Raw genomic sequence first — 15,891 nt, 5'->3', positions numbered from 1 at the left:
GCCTGTTGCTGCTCCCTCGGAGAAATCCTAAAACAATAGCTGAGGTGAGGAATTTCCAGACTCCTACCTGAGGGATGCTTTGGTAGTGCCGGGCTCGGTAATAAGCAGAAGGTGTTTCGTAAACATGCTACGAAAGCCAGCACGAAGAGAATCTGATTTACTGACGAGGGCAGCGAGGACCAACTGCGCATCAGGGTTGGGACCTTGCATTTGACTGTGAATCCTTAGTCGCTGATGGCAGCCATCGCCTGAACCTTATTTATAATCAGCTTTCAGCGTGGAAGGCTGGCCTGTAAAGTGCAGATCAAATTACATGGCGGATCCGACTGTCTCCTTAGGCAAATGGGAGAACCCACATCAAAGGCTTTAATTGTAATACGGGTCACTGTGGAGGGGAAACTCTTTCCTGAGCCAGTCGGATTAGTGAGATCACATGTGACTTAAGCATGGACTGGGGCCACAGCCTCGGTAGCCGAGGAGGGCTTGGGAAGCGCTGGGAGATGAGTCCCAGCAACTCACATTAAGGAAAATCTCATTACAGGAAAAATTCAATTCTCCGTCTCTGCTGAAGGGTTTGCCGATCGTGCAGAGCACCACCCAGTCTAAGAAACCGTCTAGTTCCAAAGTCCCTGGACGGAACCCAAAGGTGCCACCAAGGTAGGCATGGCAGTGTCTTGGCTGAGGGGGAATCTGAGCAGATGTGAAGACCGGTTCCTCGAGACTCAAGAGGAATGGAGATGACAGCGGGGTTGTCTGAGAGAGGCTGCCTGGATGCTTGTTGGAAGCAAACAGGGCAGTCCTGCATGCTGATTCTAAAACCCCCTGAAGAAGCAACTGGAACAGGAAGTCAGAAGACCAAACCCCTCCTAAAACTTTCTTTCTGCCAACAAGCAGGCATGAGAGCCTGATCCTGCCTCTCTGCGTCTCTTTCCTCAGTGAGCCAGTGACTCACCCTCCTCATCTACCTAAACTTGCCCACCTGACTTCAAGTGGATCAGGTAATCTGAGGCTCCATAAAGCCCAGGCAACACGGCACAGTGAACCATGAGATCCTTAGCCAAGCTCTACGCGCAAGAACCTGTAAAAACTGTCGGCATATGACCACTGTGTGTTGGTGGCCACGGTGTGTGCTGTCCACCTCTGTCCTTCTGTCTGCCTTCAGCTTTCTGTTCTCACAGTGCCCCGTTTCTCTACTCCTTCTGGAAGTGAGAAGCCAGCCCTTTCTCACTCACACAAGTTTAAACTGGCCTCTTTGTGGCCATTATGTGTCTGGAACAGCTCGCTTTCTGTCACCATTGCCAGCTGTCTGAGAGAAGCCACTTAAAGAGAAAGGCTGGTGGCCAGCCTGGTTCTGTTGCCTTGAGAGCTGTTGTGAGTCGGACATCGTGGCTTTCAGGAACGTGTGAGGAGAAAAACTGTCACATGGCAGCAGGAAAGGAGACTGGCCGGTGTTTTTCTTTAGCCTGCTTCTCCCTGAGTTTCTCCCACTTCCCAGTGCTGTTCCCCACTTGGGAACCTTCAGTACACATTCCTGTCTGGGCATTTAGGGTGGCTGTGAGCACTAATACACAAATGCATGTGTGTGAGGTCCCTAGTCAGTGGCCCCAAAATCCATCCACTCTTTCAGCTCAGTTCACGAATACCCAGCAAGCAGTTGGCTGGACTCTGGAGGGACAAATGTGACAGGCTAAAGGAACAAAGCCAGGTGGCCCACATCTGTAATCTTAATACTCAGGAGGCTGAGGCAGGAGGAGCACCACGATTTCAAGGGCAGCTTGAGCTATATAATAAGTTCTGAACAGTCAGGGCTACAGAGTAAATCCTGTTTCAACCCTCACCCTCTAAAAGACAAGAACAAACTTTAAGAGGAAACTGTGGAACTGGAATAATTTTTGGTGTCAGCAGGTGTGGTCTGGGGCAATCTTTTAGAGACCTGGAGGCCAAGGTCCTCAGCCTCGGTATTTGAGCTTTAAGCATTCTGAGTAAAGGACTCACATGATTTCCATCAAAACCTAGGACCAGGCTCCTGTACTGCCCACAAGGCCCACCTCAGACTCAAAGTGCAATCACACATACTCAAATTCTAAGCCACCCAACCAAAGCCAAGTTATCACGTGACCATGTAAGAAATCGGTAAGTGACAGAGTTTCCAGCTTTAGTCCACATGTGCCACAGTTTATATCTAAAAACATACCCTAAATCCCAAGGAGTAAACACCTGCTCCTCAGGTCATGGAGCTATGGAAGGTGCTGGAACCTTGAAGAGATGGGGCCTGGAAGGGGGTATTCAGACCAGGTCTCATTAATTCTCTCTCTCTTTCTCTCTCTCTTCCCCCTAACCTCCAAAACCGTGAGCCCCAATGAGCCTATTTTTCTCTAAAACTGTATGTTTGTCACAGAGACAAGTGCCGACTGAGAACATGGCTGTGCGGTTCCCTCCCTTTCGTGATCCTCCCCCTAGAGACATAGACCCGGGGTCCACCCAGCAGCTTCTTTTCCACTGCCACGTGTCCAGCTTACAAGGAAAGAAACTGATAATGAGCCAACCACTTTTGTCCTTGTCTCCACACCCCCTGCCCTGTTCAGTCTGTAACCTCCTGAATGAAGCCCTGCCTGACTCTAGAATCATGAAGAAATCCAAGTAAGGTCTTTCAGCTAAATGAAAGACCACAGATAGGATGGTCACCCAGGCCTACGTGATCTCAGAGCAGACATCCTTGACACAGGACATTTTCCACCCACAGTGCCTAGCTTTGTTTTATTTCTGTGAATCTAGTGTTTAAATAAATAAATAAATATGTATGTGTGTGTGTGTGTGTCTGTATGTATAATATATACGTAATATATATACTCATACTAGGAACTCAGCAAACATAGTGGGTGCAAATCCATGGCCCAGGTACTCAGGACAGATCTTGTTATGCTGCCCCTACAGTACATATATGGAACAGCAACTTCACTGCTCAAGATGGCCATCTTGGCTGGTAGTGGCAGCAAGGAAGCATGCCTTATTTTCTCAGCGCTGTGTTACTCAGAAGCCCCAAACAGTTTCGCTACGCTGACCTCAAAAGGCCAGCAGGGATGCCTTGCTCAGAGGCTGTCTGGGACAGACCATTCCCTGCCTTTTTTTTACCTCCAGGGCTACCGTCCTCATGTTCCTCTATGGAAAGCCCCCAACACAGCACCTTGGGGTCACTGTGCCATTGTCTGGGCAACAGCTTCCACCTCACTCTTAGGATGATTCTGTGGTCATGTTTCAGGCCCTTTGGATAATCCTTTCCCAAGTTCCTACCTGAATCACATCTGCTCAGGTCCTGTTGCCACATAAGGTGACATAGTCAGACTAGTGGGACTGGGGACCGTGACTCTGCCTCCTACAATAGTGATGACTAAAACAGCACCACCGCTGTGGTCTGCTGTGCAACTGACATTTTAGGGGCTTGCAGGGATCTTGTGGAGGACACTCTGGGAAAGACCCTCATCCCAAATTTCTCAGACGAACAGTTAGAGATGTAGGAAGCAGCTGAGCCAGGATTCAACCCCAGGCTGCCCAGCCCCTGTGCTGTAACTTCAGCACCCCCAAACATAAGGCCACCCACGAGTGCAAATCAGACAGACAGACAAACCCAGGGTGAGTGTGCCTTCAGCAGCACAGTAAGCCTTTATGGCTGGCTGTGGACTCACACACAGACCCTGGGTATTCATGGTAGGAAAGAGGGAGGCTGGACCCACCCAGTCCCACAGCACTATCATGGTGCACAGAGGGTCGGATCCCGCTCCTGTAGACCCTGTGCCCTGTAGCCTCACTGACCACTGCCCCCTCCCCCTGCCACACACACAGCGCGGTGCCTCGTTAATGTTTTATTTTATTACCTTATTGTGGGAGTTGGTGTTGATCATTTGCAACTTAATGTAATGGCGTCTAATGTGCACATTGCTAAATAATTCACGAGTCTCGGGCTACCATCTCTCAGGAGCCCGATCCCCTCAGCCTGCTAACCAGGTCAACTGCTTAAGTCCAGTCCTGATGAGTCCTTTTCCTTCCAGCGGAGTGGGCAGTCACCGAGAGCCATAACAGCCCAGGGCAGTGGTTCTCAACCTTCCTAATGCTGCGACCCTTTCATACAGTTCCTCATGTTGTGGTGACCCCCCAACTGTAAAATTATTTTTGCAGTTTTGCTTCTTTATGAATTATAATCTCAATAAGTATGTTTTCCAGTGGTCTTTGGGGGTCGTGACCCACAGGTTGAGAAACACTGGTCTAGGGACCTCACAGGACCTGGTTTGCAGGAATGTGGCCTGCCCCCTCTACCCTGAACACAAAAACCTGAAACGGGTTGAGTAACGGTCCTCTAAGATGCCCACGTTCTGACTCCAGGCACCTGCAGACATGCCACATCATGTGGCAAGGAAAGGTTGGTGGACATGAGTTAGCAAGTTAAGACTGGTGTTCTGGATCCATTCTGCTGTTGTGACAAATACCATGACTGAGAGCAACTTTTTGGAGGAAAGGGTGCATTTGGTTTACACTTCCAGGTCACAGCTGATCGCTGAGGAAAGTCAAGGCAGGAACTCACATAGAAATCTGAAGCAGAAACCATGAAGGATGCCGCTCGCTTGCTGGCTTACTCTCTAGCTCATCCTCAGCTAGCCTTCATAGAGCCCAGGGCCATCTGCCTGAGGATGGATCCTCTCATAATGGGTCCTCTTATATCAACTGGTGAACAAAATAATCACTCACAGACAGGTCCGTGAGCCAACCTGGTAAAGACAACCACTCAGCTGGGATTCTTTCCTGGTGGTTCCAGTCTTTGTCAAGTTGACGGTCAGTATTAACTAGTATGCCTGGATTATCCCGGTAGACCGTAAATGTGACCATGAGTGAGCTCATAGGAGGGAGGCCAGGGTCTGATGGAAGAGGCCGTGTCGACAGAGACGCCTGTAGAAGAAGTCTCAAGCCTCGTGTTGGGGATGAGTGGGCAGGCCTCTGGCCAAGGATGCCAAGGCAGCTTCCAAAAGTTGGGAAAGGCCGGAGACATTGTTTCAGAGTTTCCAGAAGGAACTGGCCCCGCTGACACTGTGTTCTTTACCTTATAAGACATAAGACCAGTTTCTGTCTTCTAGAACACCTTTTGTAGCTTCTTCTTAGGAACGTTCCAGAAGCTAGCATCTAAAGCCCACTGAATTTATGCTGCAATGAGTTCAGCAGCCAGAAGAAACAAAAGCAGGATAGACGGCTCAGCTGGTAAAGTGGAGAAGCACAGAGGCCGCAGTTCATCTTCAAAGACTTAAAAATGCCAGGCAGGGGGCTAGAGAGATGGCTCAGCAGTGGGGAACACTTCCTGTTTGTTCAGAGGACCGAGTTCAGTTCCCAGCACCCACACACTGAGGCTCACAGCCTCCTGTAACTGCAGCTCCAGGGTGGGGAGCTGAGCCTCTGCCTCACACACACCCCTCCCCACCACATACACACTCAATTAAAAATAAATAAATCTTAAAAAATAAAATACCAGACAGGTGAGCCCCAGGTCAGTACAAAAGATGGCTCCAGGGGAATGAATGACATCCAACGTGGTCCTCTGGTCTCCACTTACACGCACACACACATTCACAGACAACCACAGTACACAAACATGCAGACTCATGCTCACATTCAGAGCTGGGCACACAGGGAAGACTCTGTCATCTCCATCTTCAGTGGTCTCAGCCATCAGCTTCCTGGCAGAAGCCTAATGGGAAGAGCCTGGAATATCGGTACCCTAACCCTCTCCACTGAGACCAGCTTGGCAAATTCCAGGCAGATCCCCAGGCTCTGGTCAAATGTTGCTCACAGGCAAACGAAACCCGCAGGAAACCCAACTTCACCACGCTCTGGGCTCCATTCCCCCATCTCCTGGCTTCTGGTCAGACTCCACAATTCACAGAGACATTTAACCAGCCATGAAGCCCCTAGCTGTGAGCTCCCAGGACACACTGGTAAGTGAGGCTGGGAAGGCGGGAACTCTGTGTGCAGTGAGCAGCTCCAGATGTGTGGCGCTTGGCGTAACTGCCAGAGTGTCCACCCTGCTGCACAGCCATCGGAGCCAAAGGGCCTCAGAGGTCCCCTGTTTGGTAACAGACCTCTGAATAATTGATTGCTCCTCTTAGTGAACTACAAACTTGGAAGCAAATGCCAGCTCCCCTCATCTATTATTTGGTCTCTGCTCAGCTATTCGGTCATCAGCCATGGATGGCTGTCCACCCGGGAGGACACTGCACACATGGCCATTCTCGTTCAGGGCCCCGTGTATATAATCCTGTGTATATGAGAGGAACCATGCAAGATTGGGGGAGCCAGGGCCATCAGAGGCCACGAAGACCCTGGCTCACTTTGCCCCATCACCCCTGGGTTCGTGACTTGTTCCTGACACAAACCAAAGGAGCAGTGTGGAGGTGGGGAGAAGACTCAGTCCATAAGGTGTCTGCCTTGCAGGAATAAGGACCTGAATTTAGCCCCCAGAACCTACGTTTAAACGCTGAGTGCGGTGGCCCGTGGTTGTAATCCTAGCCCAGGGGAGCTGAGAGAGGAAGATCCCGAGGGCAAGCTGGCTGGCCGGTTGGTCTTGCCTAATCTGCAGGTTCCAGGTCAAAATGAGAGAGGCCGTCTCAGCAAGCGAGGTGGAGAGTGGCATGGCTGGTTGTGGTTGTCATCTTGACTGCATCTGGGATAAGGCAAAACCCAAGTTTCTAGGCACTCCTGTGAGGGATTTTTTTACTCAGATTATTTGAAGCAGGCAGATCTACTCTAAGCGTGGCCCACGCCTTCTGGTGACAGCCTAGATAAAAGGATGCCTTTGATTTTTGCCTGCTTGTTTTCATTCTCTCTGGAAAGTTCACTGTCCTGTTGCTTCAGTGGGTATTAAATACAGCTTCTTAGCCAGGTTGTGGTGGAACACACTTTAATCCCAGCACTTAGGAGGCAGAGGCAGGCAGATCTCTGTGAGTTCAGGAGTGGTCTACAGAGTAAGTTACAGGACAGCCAGGGTTACACAGAGAAACCCTGGCTCAAAAACCAAAAACAAAACCAATCAGCCAACCAACCAAACAGAAATCCAGCTTCTTCAGGATTCCAGTGCAGACTGCAGATTAGCAGTTCTCTAGGAATCTGAGAGGACCCCAGTGCCAAATTCAGTCCTCAGAGACATCCAGGTGGAAGTCACATGCTTGGCTTTTCCAGGGTGATACAGCTGGGCTACCTGGACCACAGCCTGTAAACCACTAATAAATCCTCTTTTAACATGGAGTTTCTTCTATCAGTTCTGTTCCTTTAGAGAACACTACTGAAGAGAACACCGCAAGGCTGGCCTCCATATACATGTGTATACCCAAGTACTTACATCAGTACACACACACACACACACACACACGTACACACACACATGGACACAATCACAAACACAGATGCACACACACATCCACATTCACACAATCACAAACACATAAACACACAAACATACTCACAAAGCAGACCTGTGAGAACTGAGCCAGTCCCCTCTCCGACCCGCCCCCCTCCCCCACCCAGTTTCCAACCACAATATAGTCCCAGGGTCAGGGGTCAGAGGGTCAGGGATTAAACTTCCAATTGGGGAGTGACATCACTCCATAAGACTCACAGGGATTCCATGATTTTCTGGGGTGTTGCTGAAGTTGGGCATCATGAGTTTGCCTAACAGGGGTGGGAAAAGCTGGGGCTTTACAGGTCACCAAGATGGTATCGTCGAGGGCTGCTACCCACAAAGGTTCTCACATTCTACCTGGGGATGCTGACTGCAGTGGACAGTTGCAGGGTGGGACCCAGGAGCTGAGCATGGCTCCAAGGCTGGGGGTTTGACAAGGACCCGTTCATCTAGGACACACGAGCTTCCTGGAAATGGCAGCCCCGGTCCTTGTTTGGAAAGGGACTCTGGGGCTCATCTGCACAAGTGAGAGGGAAATGGAGTGAGCTTGAACACCCAGTGGCAACTTGCTGGCAGCTTAACAAATACTCAGGCGTTGCAGGTGGGGGAGGCTTCAGGAAGGAAGCCTCAGGGTTTGGCAGAGAGCCTCAGATCTTCCCTCAGTAGAAACTTCGAAAGTGCCCCCAGAGGACACGGGCTCAGCCACTGCAAACCTCCCCAGGGCCCTTCAGAAAGTCAGCTGCCATCACAGCACAGTCCTCTTGTGTCCTGGGACCCAAGCGTGGAAACAGGGACACTGGTCCGGCCAGCATTTCCATTTCCACTGGGAACATTTAGGCCAGGAGAGCTCAGGGTATCGAGGTACCCTACTGTCTATGGTGCTGTTTCTCTGCACCCCACTTTACACCACCTGAGGGATTCAGGGCATCTGGGCCTCTGCCCTATGCCCATAGTCTAGTGAGGGCTGCTGGGGCCTGTGGGTACCCACGCTGCCAAGGAAACCGTGTCTGCGGTGCTTGCTCTGTGTGGTGAGTTCAGTCAGTGGCTCTGCGACTGTGATGATGGAGGGGATCATCACAGAATGGAGGGCTTAGACCGTCAGGGGAGACACAAGGACACTAGTACTGACCGGTTTCCCTACGGAGGCCTTGACAGTGTAAGGCCCTGGGTGGACAGCACGTAGGGTCAGAGTAGGTGTCTTAGGGAAAGTGGCTTCTCGGCAGCAACCCCTCCGGGCCCCAATACTTTGTGTTCTCCCCATCTCTTTCTCTTCCCTAAACATTCTTCCCCAGAGACTTTGTCCTCGGTCAAAAGAAGTTCTTTCCTGGAAGTGTGTGTGTGTGTGTGTGTGTGTGTGTGTGTGTGTGTGTGTACATGCATGTGCTGGCATGCACATGGGTGGCTGCAGGTGTGTGCTTGTCGGTGGCTAGCTAGCTGCATGTGCACATGCATGCTTAGATTCCCGGAGCTCCCAGAACCTACCCACCTCTGAACAAACAACTGGGCTCCCCTTCCCCCATGGGTGCAAAGAAGTCAGTTACGAAGGAGGATGGTGTCCCTGCACCAACGCGTGGGCGAAACTCACTCTCTCTAAGCACACACACTTTGAGGTCACCAGGCTCGAGCTTGGTCCTTGCTTCTGTGAAAATGAGAATCTTTTGATCAGATTAGCCGAGCCCTGAATGTCCATGTGTATGTGCTTCCCCCTTCCTCTCTCCCTCCCTCCTTCCCTCTTCCCTCCTTCTCTCTTCTTCTCTCTCTGTCTCTGTGTGTGTGTGTGTCTCTCTGTCTCACTCTCCTCTCTCTGTGTGTCTCTCTCTGTCTCTGTCTCTCTCTCTTTCTCCCTAAAGACAATTTTTCAAAAATGTGGACACAGATGGAGACCCCTGGACAAGCCTTACCTGCCCTCTGTCAGTTTGAAAGGGAACACATTCTTCATATCCATCCATGAATATTTAGCAAGGAAACAAAGACGCCCAACAACACCTCAGAGACGCACAAGCGCATGGCCCTCCCCACAAACATCCGCATCGCCCAGTGTCAACATTTTAACCGGACTGCGTTTGAAATGCACACTCAGTTCGAGACAGCTCTCCACCCAGCTCTGTCTCTTTCCTTTTTTCATCTGTGTACTCATCACCCTCCCCACCCTCCCATTTTAAAAGCTAAGAACCAACCAAACTAAACTAACAAAGCAGACGTGTGTGTGTGTGTGTGTGTGTGTGTGTGTGTGTGTGTGTGTAGAGGGTAGCATTTAATGGCACATATTAATTTTCGATAACTACCCTCCCCCAGGAAAACAAAAAGTCTTACACACATTAGACAGGTCTGTTCTAAGATTGACTAAAGATGGGCGTGAATCAGTAGAACTTTGACAAGCCCCTGTGGCAGCATCCTGGCCTTCAAAGATACCCAGGCCATAGTCTCAGGGACTTGTGAATAGTGTTATATGCAAAGAGATTTGCAGAAATGAGTAAGTTGGAGACTTAGAGGTGGGAGCAGGATTATCCTGAATTTTTAGGAAACCTGAAGGTAACCGCAATGTCTCTCTGAGGTAAAGGAGAGACAATTGGACAGGAGAGAGAGAGACTGAGACTCCAGGTGCCACTTTGAAACTCAGAGAACAGAGACATTGCGACTATGGGGGAAGCAGACAGCTGGTTAGCCAGCTCCTGGGCCTGCTCTCCGTTGCTGCTCACCCACACTGCGTCCTCTGTGAAGAAAACAGGTCTCTCTTGGCCTGCAGTTCTGGAGAGAACGGAAGTTTGTGACTCAGAGGACGCATCTGGCATGGGCCTCACAGCACAGCACTCTGCTTTACAGCCAGGCAGGGGCGGAAGGAGTGGGTGCCCGCAGAAGAGCCAGGCTCGCAGGGCTGAGTAACTCCGCCATAAACCGCTCTCCTGAGGACTAACCCACTTCCATGAGCAACACTCGTCCCAGTTTGGTTTCTCGGCTGCTGTAACAAAACACTGACCCAAACCAGCTCCGAGCTCGGTGACTATTCTTGGTTGTCAACCTGACCACATCTGGAATTAACTAAGACCCAAGCAGCTGGGTCCACCTGTTGGGGATTTTTCTTAAGTAAATCTTTTGGGGTGGGAAGACCCACTTTGGATCTGGATCTTTCTGGGGGGGGGGAAGAGCCACCTTCAATCTGGGCCATACTTTCTGCCTATGTAAAAGACATGGAAGAAGGAAGCTTGCTCTCTTGGTCTGCTTGTTCTCGCCCTCACAGGCAAGTTCATTCATACCTTCAGTGGCATCAGAATCTACTTCTTTGGGATTCTGGCATATACTGAAGACCAGCTGAGATACCCAGCCTTGTGACTGAGCAACGACTAGGCTCTTGGACTTTCCATAGATGGACAGCCATAGTTGGATTAGCTGGACCACAGCCTGCAAGCCACTCTGATAAATCCCCTTAAGTTCTGCTCCCCTAGAAAAGCCTGACTAACACAAAGACAGAAAGATTGTTTTGGCTTACACTTTCAGATCATAGTCCATCATGGAGGGAAGTCAGGGCAGGGACTCAATCAGGAACCTAGAGGCAGGAACTCAAGCAGAGACCACGGGGGAAATGCTACTCATGGCTTGCTTCCCATGGCTTGCTAGGCCTGCTTTCTTAAAAAAAAATTATTTATTATTTACACAGTATACTGCCTGAAGGCCAGAAGATCTCATTATAGATGGTTATGAGCCACCATGCGGTTGCTAGGATTTAAACTCAGGTCCTTTGGAAGAACAATCAGTGTTCTTAACCTCTGAGCTATCTCTCCAGCCCCTAGGCCTGCTTTCTTATAGAACCCAGGATGACCAGCCTAGGGATGGTGACACCCACAGTGGGCTGGACCCTACCCCATCAGTCACTATTAATCAAGAAAATGCACCACAGACTTGTCCACAGGCCGATCTGATGGAGGCAAACCCTCAGCTGACGTCCCCTCCTCCCAGGTGACCATGGCTTGTGTCAAGTTGACAAAAAAACTACCCAGCACAAGCCATTAGCCTCTTTGTAGAGCCTTGTCACCTTTCAGGAATGCCGCTTTGGCCACCAGATTTCAACATGAATTTCTAAGGAGGCCAGTCCCCTTCAAACCATGGCACCAGACAGGTTAATTCTGAAAACAGGGAGAAAATAAGCCTGGTTTGAAGCCAATACTTTTGAGATAAGTTGTTACTGCAGCAATAAGAAATCCACACAGCTGCCTAGCCGAGAGGTGAGCTTTGTCCCCTCTGCTGGTCTTCCAGGATCTCTCGAAGAGCTACCAAAGCCCTGGCCATGGCTCCGGCATTAGAACAGTGGAAGCCAGGCACACACCTGTTTCCGGTTGTGTGTGTGTGTGTGTGTGTGTGTGTGTGTGTGTGTGTGTGTGTGTCTTTCAGTCACTGCTTTGCCCAGCCAGAGACCACAGGCGCATGAGGACACAGGTTTCCTTTCCTTGGCTCCTGTGAGCCTCTCCGGCTGCTGCGTGAGAGACAGGAGGCTGTCACTGTGTGGGTGACTTTGGAAAACATGGTATAGTATTCAGGGTTGGGGTTTCTTCATGTGTTTGAAATTGCTCTGTAGCCACATGATTTTGTTCTGTTTTCTTCGCCACATTCTGATGCTCTCAAGTTGCTAAACCACCATCCGAATTCTTTCCTCCTTGGGACAAGGTCTTACTTACTATGGAGCTTAAGCTGGCATGGGACTCACCATGCTCCTGACTCTGCCTCCCCCGTGCCCCAGGAGTTATTTTAGTGACAGTCTATTGCGGTGTTTCTCAAACTCCTAACGCTGCGTCCCTTTAATACAGTTCCTCATGTTGTGGTGTCCCCTGACCACGAAACTATTTTTGTCACTACTTCATAACTGTAATTTCACTCCTGTTACAAATCATGACGTAAATATCTGTGTTTTCCAAAGGTCTTAGGCGACCCCTGTGAAAGGGTCATTAGATGACCCTCCAAGGGGCTACCACCCACGGGTTCAGAACCACTGGTCTCACAGCTCACTCTAGTCTTTTGTGAAGTCACTTTCTCTTTTTCTTGCTCTTAAGTAATGTGATAATAAATTATCTTGATACAGAAATTTTTGTTCGAGCACACAGGTGTGTGTGTCTGTGTGTGTTCTCGTAGATATGTGCACGTGTGTGTATACTTACATATAGAGGTCAGAGGTTGACAGCAGATTTCTTTCTCAGCCACGTTTTCATCTTATTTTTTTGGAACCTAGGGCTGTTAGATTCAACTAGAAGTGTCCAGAGCGGTTAGGGGCTTTGCCTGACGCCCTTCCCCAGCCCTGCAATGACAGAGGTGGGCCACCGTTTTCAGCTTTCCATGTGGATGAGAGGGGTCCAAGCTCAGGTCTTCAGGCATGCGCAGAAAGCACTTCTTGGCCGAGTCATCTTCCTACCTCCTCGCTGCATGGGTTTTTTGTCTGCATTGCTGGCTTGTTTTCCTGGGGCTAGTTCCTAACGGGGAAATTATAGGAACACAGCTTATCCATGTCCTCAACACTCTCCACGGATTCCCAAACACTCTTAAATCAGTCTGCTATCTAGAGAGGAGCCCGGGGATCCCAGCACACAGATCTACACACTCCAATGCTAAACTGATCCTCTAGGCTGTTGCCTAAACAGAGACCTCCAGCCAGGCAGCAGGAGACCCAGGGACTGAGATAGACCGCTTGCTAGCTCTGTCATGTGTCCTCCAGGAACCTAACATCTCACTTGCAGCAGGACAGGATGGGTAGTGACTTCAAAGCTTCCTTCTACCAAGAAAATTTTAGCAGTTCCTCTTGGAGGCTGCGCCTCGAGGAGAAGCCAGGGAAACCACGGACAACCGGTGCCAGATGACGGCTCTCGGATTCAGTCATCCATGTTTGCAAATTCAGCCATGATCGGAAGCGTGTTGCCACCTTCCTCTCCATGCAAGCGTGACATTCATTGTGTCTGTGTGTTCGATAAGGCATGTGCAAGCCTTCACCTCCGTGGGCAGACTCAGGGAAGCAGAAGCAACTCCATTAGAGTGGAGTCAGAGGAAAGGAAAGGTGATCTGCAGCAGTGATTTGGCAGGGTCAGGCTACAACGTTGCCACTATCACCCTGGCACTGTGGGAGGTGTGAGCCCTGTGTGCCTTATACAGCACTTATGGGCATCTCTCCCATGCTTCTAAGCAAGGCACTGAAACTCTTCCAGGCCGCTCCCTCTCCACAGCACTCTTGGAAATTTGACGCTTGCTCATTCAATCTCTCATTCCTCCATTCATTCATTCAGCAAGCATTTGCCAGGAAGCTGGGCTAGGGTCTTTGTGATGTCTGCTAGGAGATGAGCATAGTGAGAGCCACAAAAATCCAAGCTCTGCCTCGAAGAGGCTATGAGATGAGAGGGAGTGAAACAGCCTACTTTCCCTTTCAGACCACTGTCCCTCTCCTATGTGTGTGTGGTGGCCACGGGGGACCATTAATACTTAACCTAGGGCTGTTATAAACAATAAAATGTGCTAATGTGTGGTGCAGAACCTGGTCCAGGAGAGATGGGGTATGTCCGTCCCCAACACCCTGGCCTAGAAACACGGCTCAATGAGCAGGCCATTGACAGAGGGGGCATCTCAGAGTAGCAGTGGCGATTACAGAGTCCTGTTCAGGAAGCAGGAGAAAACCCAGCTGTCCCAGTTTCCCCAGATGCAGGAAGGAGCGTGTAGGAAGAGTGCTGGGAGACAGGTGAAGGTTCACAAAACCCCATTTGCAGCCAAACGCTTGGCCGGGTCTGCAGGGATTTGGAGGATGGGCATCTATCTAAACACACGTGCCAACAGCCTGCAGCGTGCGCCCAGGCAAGGGAAAGGGGCCAGCGGGAGGGATTCGTTCAGTGCTGGAGGAGGAGCCGTGGCTGTGAGAGGAAGTGAGAGCTGCCGCTTTCGGATTAGGACAAGATGAGATCTGCCTCTCCCCAAATCTAGATAGGCATCTGGGCCAAGCTGGGGCTGAGGAGGATTTCTGCTTTGGGGAGACAATCCGGTCTGGTGGGGCCGGGCTTCCGGGTGGGTTGCCTCCTCCGTTGGTGTCCTCTGTGCTGTTTGCTGAGCTCCCGGGGCCATGCAAGCTCAGAAATCTAGGAAGATCTATCGTATTCCACTTAGCACTGCCCACCAGCGAGTGGGGCTCTGAGGGCTGGCGTGAGCCCTGAAGGTGTCTAACCCACAGCAACCACTGAGCCATTCATCTCCCCTGGACTGTTTCCACGGGATTATAGAGTCTAAGGGAACACCTCTCTGGCACTTATGACTGACCCAGTCATCTTTTCTCAAGCCTCATTGTGACATTTAGGAGAAAAATCACAGAATCTGGATTTAATAAAAACCTATCTAGGCAGCTCCTCTGTTCCAGGGTCTGCCTCTCCTTTCACTGTTTTCACTTTAAGCAGCACCATGAAGGCGCAGAGAGGGCAGGTGACTTGTCCGGGGACACACAGCTTGGGAGCAGTAGAGCAGGATGACTGAGTCTTACCTTATTTCACACCTGAGGAGAAGTAGGCCCCCTTCAGGGATAAGGATGCCTTAGAAAAACCTATGTAGGAGCAACGCACCCCTCCTAGCTCCTACCGGCATGCATCACCAGCTGGCCTCCCAGCGGGAGAGATACACAGCACCTCAGACCTGTCCTGGGTATCTCAGAGATGGTGTCTTCTTTTTCCTTCCTTCCTTCCCCTCCTTCCGTTATTGAGACAGGGTCTCACTCTGTAGCCTAAGCTGGTCTTGAACTCACAGCAATTCTTTCGCCTCAGCCGCCCAAGTGCTGGGATTACAGGTGTGCACCATCACACACCGTACGCGGCTCACTGTGAGCACACTTATCTGTGGCTATGCACACGTGGAGACTGACCAGAGAAAACCCTCAGCTGTTGGTCCTCAGGCGCAGGGTAAAGAGGTGTGTGCTAGTGGCCTGGGTGTGGTCTGCTGAGCAGTGAGTGTCCTGGTGGGTTAGGAGAGGAGCCCTGTGGTCTGTCTCACGTCTCCCTGTCAGCCACATGGACTCGTTTCATTCTGTCTTCTCCAAGCCTCACCACGTCAACCGTGCCCTCCGTCTTTAAGGAGCTGGACTAAGCTCATCTTTGAACTCCACGTCTCAGATAAGCACACATCCCGGGCAGCCCAACAGAGGTTTATTCTGTCATCAGTCAGGCATTCCTCATTCTCCCCAAGTGCCTCTGTACCACTTATTGCTGGAAATTCAGTAACAAATCTTTGTCTTTTAAAGGGCCTCTTCTAATAAGATCCTTCACAGAGAAACCCTGTGAGGCAGGGTTTTTGCTTCCTCGAGCCCATAGTCCTTCCTTTGTCTCCCAGTGAGGAAACAACCAGAGAGGCGGTGGAGCCTCAGCCCCTGAATGAGCCAAGGACAAGCAGGAAACCACCGATTCTGCCCCTATGAGATCCCTAGGCTCAGGTTGCCTCCCAGGCGCTGAGGGGTG

Source organism: Meriones unguiculatus, chromosome 7 (genome assembly GCF_030254825.1).
Source record: "Meriones unguiculatus strain TT.TT164.6M chromosome 7, Bangor_MerUng_6.1, whole genome shotgun sequence".
Lineage (NCBI taxonomy): Eukaryota > Metazoa > Chordata > Mammalia > Rodentia > Muridae > Meriones > Meriones unguiculatus.
This window is presented reverse-complemented; position numbering follows the sequence as displayed.